This window comes from Heterocephalus glaber, unplaced genomic scaffold (assembly GCF_053883595.1).
Source record: "Heterocephalus glaber isolate CG9 unplaced genomic scaffold, H.glaber_assembly_v1.0 deba00000071, whole genome shotgun sequence".
Taxonomy (NCBI): domain Eukaryota; kingdom Metazoa; phylum Chordata; class Mammalia; order Rodentia; family Bathyergidae; genus Heterocephalus; species Heterocephalus glaber.
In genome coordinates, this window is record NW_028258137.1 from 14,372,586 (window position 1) to 14,382,830 (window position 10,245).

Sequence of the window (10,245 nt, forward strand, 5' to 3'; positions counted from 1 at the left end):
AGTATCTAGTAAAACTCCTACCCCCATTCCTCCTACCAAACCCCTCTATCTATTGAATATACTTTTTGGATATACACAAAAAATTTATGGTGCTGTTTTACTGCTCTTAAAAAACTTCAAATTTTATAAGACCATAGACTTTGTCACTACCATAATCTCACATTCTTGTTTTGACCCTCCATAAAAATCATTCTTTTTCTGAAATTTGCTTTTTGATAGGTCATCAGCAAACTAGGAGATTTTATCATATGGCCCATTGTTATTTGTAACATTACTTACTATATTGTACAAGGTTCTCTTTATGAAAATTTGGAGAGGAAAATTATCTTTATGTGTCAAGAAAAATTATATTTCTTTTGGAAAATTGTCTCCCCTCCCCTTATCTTTTGAGATTGTAATTCACATAACAGACATTGTTTCTCTTCATGTTGTCTGTAAGGAAATGTCTTTTACTCCATATCATGCTTGTGAGATTTAGCCTTGTTACATATAGTTATAGTTATTATTTTCTCATTAGGGTTCACTATTCCATTGTGTACATATATGTTTTAAAAGATCTATTTTATTGTTGTTGGACATTTGTATTTTTTCCTGTTTTAGACTCTTGCGGAGAGTGAAACTTTGACCTTTCTTCAAAATGCTGTTGATACAGTTAAATACTCATTTTGGTTAGGTATATTCCCAGAAGTGGAATTACAAGGTTATAGGGTATGTAAATATTCAGCTTTTATAAATAGTGCCAAATGATTTTCCAAAGGGGTTGAACTAGTTTAGACTCCTATCAGCAGTTACTAGCCTTTGCAAACATTGGTGTCCTCTCTCTCTCTCCCTCTCTCTCTCTTTCTATTCTTGCAATTATAGTGGATATGTAGTATTGTTTTAAAGTCTTATTAAATCAGTATCATTTAGAATTAATTCATGTTTTGATTGAATTTTTATTTCTGTTTTTCTTAGCATAGATTTATGTTTGGGAATTCTTGTTCCCGAAGTCTTTTTAAGGGGAATTTTATTTATTTGATTTGCACTCTACTGGGGATATAACCCAGGGTGTTTACACTGTGCTACACTCCCAGCCTGTTTTAAAATTTTTTACTTTTTAAATTTTGAGATAAGTTCTCCCCAAATTGCTCAAGCTGGGCTTGAACTCATAATCCTCCTGCCTTAGTCTCCCACAGTGCTGATATTACAGGTATGCATGACCATGCCTGGCCAAGGGGAGGTTTTTTGTTTGTTTTGGTTTTTTGGTGGTATCGGGGATCGAACTTGGGACCTTGCACTTGCAAGGCAGGCGGCAGAACCACTGAGCTAAATCCCCGGCCCTGGGGGGAGGTTTTTAAAAAAACTTTTTCTTTTCTTTTTTCTTATTTCTCCTGTCTTTCTGTATAATTTGTTTGCAGCTAACTTTAGGTAGCCCCTCAGGGCTCCAACTCCAAAACCAAGACTTAAATTTGAGGTTGAAGATCTCTGTATCAAGTGATACTAGGATATCATATTAGCCACTAAGATTAGCTTATTTTTTGAGACTGAGACTCCCTCTCTCTTGAAATTCCAGGCGATAATGAACAGCAGATCTTCCAACGGCCCCCATTTTGGCTGTGGGGAGTCACAACCTTAGTCAGAAATTAAATTTGGCTTTTATTTTCCATTCCTAGCCTCACAAGGAACAGTTGTCTTCCTTAGAAGTTGGCTTCCTGGTTATCACTGTTTCAGCACCCACAGGTCTCCAGATCCACGGATTCAACCTTTTTCACCACTCACTGATTTGAGTCTGAGAATATTTTTGTTTTAATGAACATTTGGGCATTACAGCCCAAGAAGAAGGATATAGATTAATTCCTCTTTTTCAGCGCTGAAAAAAGAATTAATGGATTTATTATTCAAATAATCTGAAATCTTTTATATTCTTATTGCATTTCCAATGGGTGACTATAAAATTTGGGGAGCTTTCTGAAAATCATCAATTCTAGAAGCAATATAATGAGTCCAGACTAATTCATCACATTTCAGCATTTTAATTAACAAAATACCTACCCATGAGTCATAATTAATAAATCCACAGTGCTGAGAATATGACACAACATACTAGCCTATTGGGAAAGAAACCAATGTAAAAAAAAAAAATTTAAATCTAGATGTAAAAGTCCGTCTGACACATGCTCTTTCTTATTTGACCTCTTTTCCAAAGTCAGAAGCACATTTTGTTTCTCCCACGGTGGTTAAAAATGACACATTAGCAAGTGTCTACAGGCTGAAGTATGAACCAATTTCTAAGAGCTGAAAACCCCAAAAAAGAAAAATAAAGACTCAGAGTGAGCGGTACCTCTACAAATAGTCTCTGGGTACTGTCACTGAAAAATAATGACTTGCATTCTGTGCAGCAACCAGGAAGCAATGTTGTGTGACTCTTCCCTATTCAGCCTGCATCTTTCACAAACCCACTTCTGCCAACAATCCAAATTTCATTCACATTCACCATTGGGAAAAGTATGTGGTGAAGAGATGAGGGGGAGTAAATTTTGGAATCATGCTCTTTGTTGGGGAAAACTGCAAGCTGTGGCTGTTTCCACTTGAATGCCATTTCATTTTGTCCAGTTCTGTGTTTGCTGATTGTTCATGCTGTCTAGAAAAGCTTTGGATAAACCTTCTAATTTCATCTCAGCCTTTTCTTTTCTACATGGCTAGCCCTTGTCCTAAAAGTATAGAGAAATGTGGTCAGAGGAAAACAACAAAGGAGAATTGAAGGAAGGAGTTAAACTTGAAGGAATTATGAGTTTGATGAATTTAACGAGGATGATATTATGCTACCTAGGCATCCTTCCCTCCGTTTTTTTTTTTTTTTTTTGTACTGGGGTTTGAATCCAGAGTCTTTGCACTGAGCCATTTCTAAATTTATTATTTTGAGACTGAGTATCCTAAACTGCCCAGGTTGGGCTCAAATTGAATATCCTCTTGCCTTACTCTCCCAGAGTGCTGGGAACTAGGCAACTCTTTTGACATCTATTTTACTCATTTCTTATACTCTCCTTTATTCAGGTATGTAGAAAGCCAAAATCTTTACCTTTAAAACCCATTTTCCATTTCATGTATTTTTCCAATAGAGATGATACAAAGATACTCCTTGTTTGCTAAAAACATGGATGCTTTTGCTTCCAGAGACTTTTTATTCTATTGATGTAGGTAGAAAAAGTTACTTATTTACCCAGCATAAAATTTCTTATTTTGCTTAACTGCAGTTCTTGTTCAGCCAAGTCCTTCCCCTCCCACATAAACCCACAACTATGTATACACAGAGGTATGTAGACAACATGCATACACAATACATACATATCTGTACACATATATCTTGAGACTTAGAAAATAATACCTCAAAATACGCCTCTTTCAAACTGAGAGCGCAGTGGTTTTGCCGCCTGCTGTGCAAGAGCAAGGACCTGAGTTCGATCCCCAGTACCAAACAAACAAACAAACAAAAAAACCCAAACCAAACTGAGAGCACCTGGAGAGCAGCAAAAGCAGAGAAGGGCATTTTCTGAAGTTTGCTTATCTACTGAAATATTGGATCTGTCTAAGAGGAACATAACTGCTTTCAGATATTCTCACTCAGATTTTATTAACTAAAACCCAAACACCATATCTAGAGCCCAGAGATACTTTGTCCCAGGCCATGGTCTGTTCTTCAGGCTCCTTCTCTCCTCTAAAAATTATTTTATCTCTCCCACCTTCCTCTCTCCTATGAAGTCCATATTTAAACTTCAACCATGTAGCCTTTTCTGAGTTTCATATTTTATATGGTTCCATATACACATGTGGATTGGTAAATTTGTATGCCTTTTTCTCACGTTAATCTGTCTGAGTTTGTTTTAGCGGATTCAATCACTGAACCTTCTCAGGGAAAGATGGAACTTCATATATAAAAATATACACATACATGTAAATCTCCGTGATTATTTATGTATATATTGAATGTATGTTTCTTGAAAGCATTTCTCATTATAAAAATATAGAAAATAATATAACAAACATCTCTGTCCTCATGGTTAAAGTTTCAGAGAGCCAATAGGTTTTATCCCTCTCCTTTCTCACCAAGGTCTGACTCAATGGAGAGAGATAAAGAAATTATGCAGATAAAAACAAAATCTGCTGTATAATCAATAAAGTCTACATTGGAGGAGATGGCTTAAGTGTGTGCAACAACATATAACAATACCTTCCCTTCCAAGTACTAAAAATCAACTGAAGGAGATACAGGCAGATCTACATAGCAGCTTATTTCCGGTGAGTTTGGAAAACACAGCTTGAATGTAGAACAACAACCAGGTCCCTAATACTTTACTCCAGACTAAGTAATGATTCACACCTGAACAGAGCTTTCCCAGATTTCTGACATTTCGCTTATCTTGTAGCCATCAATAGACCAATGCATAAGCTCTCTGCAAACAAGAAGACCTCAAGAAGGAGGAGGATGGAAGCAAAAAGCAAAGACAGGAATGCTCACTTCCTCTGCAAACATGTCAGTCAGGTAACTCTCTCCCCTTGTGAGGGAGGACAAAGGGGTATGCTTACAAGTGAGCAGTTCTATGGAAAAATATCTCCTTAAGGAGACCAAAGAAATTGCAGGCCATTCAGTTTTAACAAAATCTTGTCATTTTGCCTTATTTCATTCATTCCTTTCTTTTACATAAACAACACATCATAGGAAATGTTGAAACCCTCTGTGTACCACTCCATGATCTCCACTTCTCTCTCTCTCCCTCTCCACTGGTCACAGCTATGCTCATCTGTATCATTCAGCTCATGTTTTTATACTTTTACATACATGTGTATTTCAGTTTGTGTACATACGGCTGATATGCATTTTATAAATTTTAAAATAAGTGGACTAACTATATAAAATTTCAAAACTTGCCTTCTCATAATATGATGTTTTTGATATTTATCCATATAGATACTTGCAGCTGTAAAGCTTTAAATTATATGAATAAACCATGTTTTTTACTCCATTCTTTCTATTCTAGTAAAATAAAGGACAGAATGGTAGCAAACAGGGAGGTAGACTTTTTGGAGATGGGAAAAGGGATCAGGGGAAGGAGGAAGAAGGGAAGGTGTGGGCAAAAACTGATCAAGAGACTATACAGTTATATATGTAAACATAAATATTATATATACCAGTCCCCCTACAATGTAATTATTATGTATTACAAACATATACCAATTTTTAAAAAGAAAATTTCCTTTGTGCTTTTGCTTTATAAATTATTAAGGAGGTCATCTTTAGGTTTTCAAACATATATGCTCTTTTTGTTATTATTTGTTATTGTTGATTTGTAATTTAATTACAATGTAGATAGAAAAAAGTTGTATGGACCTTTTTTGAGATTTACTTTGTCACTTAATACATGCTCTCTTTTGCATGTGTGTTTGTGTGGTATTGGGAATTGAATCCAGAGCCTTCACAGTGAGCTACATCCTCAACCCTTTCTTTCTTTCTTTTTTTTCTTTTTTGAGGCAGGGTCTCATTAACTTGCTAAATTGCCCAGGGTGGGCTGGAACTTGCAGTCCTGACTCAGCCACTCAGAGTGCTAGGATTACAAATGTGGGCCATCATGTATGTTCATGGTTTATAATTTTTCCTATATGAATTAAAAAGAATGTGTATACTGTGTATGGGGATACATACTTCTGTACTGACCAACTTGATTAAGCTTATTAATTTTATTGTTTAAATTTCCCCTATTGTTTCTGTATTTTGTCTCCCTATAGTACTTATCTGTGACAGAAGTGTGTTAAAATATCCCACTATTACTACAGTTTTGCTAAATTTTTCTTGCTATTTATAATTTTTCTCTATTTTAAGGTGATTGTTATATCTTTCTATTTTTTTGTATTATTGTGCTTTGTTCCAAAGGCCTTTTATACTTCTCTACCTTTTATACTTATATCTGCCTTTAATACTATATCTTTTAGCATTTGTCTGATAAATCTTTATTCAAACTTCAACATTTTATCCTTAACATTTATTTGCACTTTTGCTTTAGATATGTATTTTGGGATCAGAAAAAGGGAAGATTTTGTTATTTTGTCTAACATGATCATCTCTTCTAATATGAATCAATTCAATTACATTTGTAGTAAGACAGTAACTGAAAAGCCTTCAGTTTCAATGGCAGCCAGGAGTATAGGAAAAAAAAATAAAGAAAGAAGCTAGACTTAATTGCAAGACTTAGAGATAGCAAAACTGGTTCTAAACACACACAGACACACACACTCACAGTCTCACAAAAAACTGCAATCCTTACTCCATTATTTATATATAGTACATTTATAAAAAGCTTGATAGAGAAAAAGTGAAGAAGAGGTGGAGGGAGAAGGGAGGAGAAGGAATAGATAAGGAGAGGGAAGAAAAGAAGAGGGAGGTGGTAGAGGGAGTAGAGGGAGGAAGGGAAGGAGGGAGAGAAAAAGAAGAATGAGAAGAGGGGAGAGGAGAGAGGAGAGAAGAGAGGAAAAGAGAGTACAGAGAGGAGGAAAGGGAAGGTGGGAGAGGGGGGAAGGGAGGGAAACTAGAGCTCCAGAAAATGCATTAAAGAAGAGCAATTGAACTGGCAAGAGTGCTGTACCCTCTCTACCTCTGTTCCCCAAACCAAGTGAAGATAAGAATAAGGCCCTTGCCAGAGACTGAAATCTCACTTGTATGCATGTTGAATAGACACTGCAGACTCTATGTTGCCTTGGCATAGAGCCAAATAAGTAGGGGAAGTTTTAGAGTACCTGATTAAGCTCAGCAGTTGGTAGGACTAGAGAGACTGGTGCCTGAAAAATTGCCCAGATAAGTTTAAAGAAAATACAGGTTAGCCAAAGTTTGCCCTGGTGACAAGGTGAGGAAACAGTGTTGCAGGGTTAAGATGAACTTCCACTAAAAGTAGAAGAAGGGAATGTTGTAGAAGTCAAGTGAACACCGACTGGTAATCAAGCTCAAGCCACAGAAGATGGTTCCTCAGAGAACTCACTGCCTGACAGAGAGGCAACTTGAGCAGAAAAAAGCTACCAGAGCAAGACCTACTGGGGAGCAGTGGCTGTAAGAAGTCACCCTGAGAGTACATCATATGATTCAGGGAAGTATGTGGTGCTGTCTTACCCTAAATTTGTTCAGAGCCCAGTGTCAGTGAGATGTAGGAACGATAGTTCAGTGGTCTAAAAACCCACCAAAGTACTCTATGATAAAGATCCAGCCTTTGGTCATCTGTCTCATGACAACTGCTATGTTAGAATTCCCTGTTACCATCCCTCTACATCAATCCTAGAGGAGCTAAGGCAGCCCAGTCTTAGCTAGGAACAGCAAAGGAGAGCAAGGGCAAGGAGTCACAGGAAGACAAACCAAGAAACTCCCCAGCGTGAGTTTCTATGTGTTGCTTGGGACTGAGCTGCAGGAGGAATAGAGAAGGGTAATCTTGGATTTACAATGAATTAGATTGATTCCTACATGAACATGAGCTTTTTGTTAATACCTAACAGTGACAAAAAGCTTTGGGATCTGTCTGGGAGAAAGCAGATCAGACAGAAGTGTGAAGGGGATTAGAGAGAAGAAAATTATTTCTTGATTAAATCCTACTGAATCCAACATGTTCAATAAACTGTTATATATTTATTATGATTGCTGACATCTGAAGTAATTTCTAAATTATTATTTTGTATTTTTATTTACTTTTTTTTCTTTTTGGCTGTGCTGGGATCATACCCAGGCCTCCTGCAGAGCAGGCAAGTGCTCTACTTAACACCTATAGCTCCACTTTTTTTTCATCTTTCATTTTTATCTGCATGTTATTATTGATTAAATTTCAATATTTCTCTTTTTCCATTTCAGGACTAAAAACTATAAATTACCAAATTAATGTATAAATAAAAATTCCTAAAGTTTATTTATTTATTTATTTATTTTTTGCGGTATTCCAAATTGAACTCAGGACCTTGCACTTGTGAGGCAGGCACGGTGCCACTGAGCTAAATCCCTGGACCCCCTCAAGTCTAAATTTTAAGTTCTTACATATACAGTATTTCTCTTCCTCATACATATGACACAGATGTGCTTTTACTGCCCTTTAAATAACACCATCCACCATCTTGTTACTTTTGTTTGTTTGTTTGTTTCTGTGGTGCTAGGGATTGAACTCAAGGCCTTGCACATGCTAGCAAGTGCTCTACAACTGAGCTACATACTCAGCTCCCATCTTGTTATTTTCCTCTTACTTTTGGATTAGCCATCTTTAAAATAAAAAATGTCACTAAGCCTCTGCATTTGGTGATTAACAACATACTTATCAAGTTTTATCCTTGCTATAGTATCTTATATCCCAGGCTTCCCTCTTTAACTTTGTTTCTTATGTATTTTAAACCTTTCCTGGTTTTATAATGAGAACCTAAAGTTTTGCTCTCCTTCTTGAATGTTAGTATAGCTGAGTATAAAATTCTAAACTGACAATTATAGTATTTCACAAACGCCATTGTGTTCTAGCATTTATTGTTTCTGTTGAGATTACTAAAAATATAAATTGTCTTTTTTTCTAGGTAATCTACATATTCTTTGTGGTTGCTTTTAAGATTCTTCTTTATCCTTTAAGCTCTGCAGATTTATTATAATATGGCTTGATATGACTTCACATTTATTTACCCTGTTCCACTATTCAAGGTGTGATTTAAGTGAAAATTCTGACTTTTTGAATTCTGAAGATTTGTGGATTATCACCTTTCTAAATATATATATATATTTTCCCCCCATTCCTTCTATTTGTTTCTTATAGATGTACTTTTAGTTTTCAATTAGCAATAATCACTCCTTGGATAAACTTCATTGGCTATGATACTGCCACTGTACAAAGCTGTAGATGTACTTTTAAATGTGCTTTGGAGCCTCACAATATATCCCATATATCGTAACTGTTTTTAATATGTTGTTTCTTTGTCTGTCTGGAAATTTTTTTCTATTGCCCTTCATGTCACTAATTATTTCTTTGCCTATATATAACCTAGATTTTATTCCATCTTCTAAATTTTAAAATTTTCCACTTTTAGGCACAAAGATATTATTCTAGTTTCAATGTAGAATATAACATTGAAAGAAAATCATTCTAGCGTTACTGTTCTGAGTTTGAGCAGGAATGTGCCCCCCAGAATGCATGAAAAGAGACCACTTCTTATAATGTATCAATTATGTTATGAAACAACTGGAAAGATATGGCATATCTTACCTAATAAAGCCCTCTATTGTTTATTCTTATGATACATTATAAGAATAATATACTTATAATGCTAATAACTTCAGTTATTCTTTCTCTTTAATGGTCTGAGTTCAAAGTTCTTTAAGGAGATGAGGTCTTTTGTGATTATTTAAAAAGAACTGCAACAAAGAAATCGTATTTTCAAAATAATATACGCAAGGATGTTTGGAGTCAGTTTTCATAATTCAATACATTAAAGATGCTTGGATATTAAATATTTAAAATACAAATAAAAGACAGCTAAATAGGCGCTCTCCCAAATTTCTCCCAAATGACTTCAGGATCCATCCAAAATCTTTTGTCTAAAGGGAGAAATGCTGAGAGATTAGAAACAGAGATCCTTAACGAAAAATATCTAACACCATAGTTAGCATGAATGTTGAAATGGTAGATTTCAAGTTTAAGTTCATTTTTATTCCACATTGGGGTGGTTTAAATGGGATAGCTTATGAATAACTCATTTTAATATATTAATTATTTTCATCTACACTGATTAGTTATGGAAATGTTTTATTTTCCCTTGAGGAATATACACACATTTATTAAAAGGAAACCAAAGCTAATGCCAAATAAATCTTCTAATTACTATTGAATCTGTACCATTTCAAATATAATATTCTACAGTTATAAAATGAGTAATAAAAGACATAAATTTCCTCTTAATCCTTGCAAGCTATCAGAAACTCCTTCAATATTTAGCATTGACATTATTGATCAGCCATTCCTTTAAATAAAGATCTCTCTTTCAATTCTGTTTCTAAAGCTTTCTTACTTTTGGCCTTTATTGTTTTCTTTAATTCTCACTTTTCAATTTTATCTCTTTCATTATTTACATTCAAAATATTAACCTGCTCTCAGGATTTCAAATATTGTTTCTTTCTGATAATCAAAATCTACTTCGGGCCAGGGATTTAGCTCAGTGGCACCACGCTTGCCTCTCAAGCACAAGGTCCTGAGTTTGATCCCTGGCACCAAA

At 35.3% G+C, this 10,245-nt stretch overlaps 1 pseudogene; it reads right to left on the minus strand.

The window, feature by feature from the left end:
* Positions 1–8,747: 8,747 nt before the first annotated feature.
* Positions 8,748–8,872, minus strand: LOC147830622 (U4 spliceosomal RNA; annotated as a pseudogene).
* Positions 8,873–10,245: the final 1,373 nt, after the last annotated feature.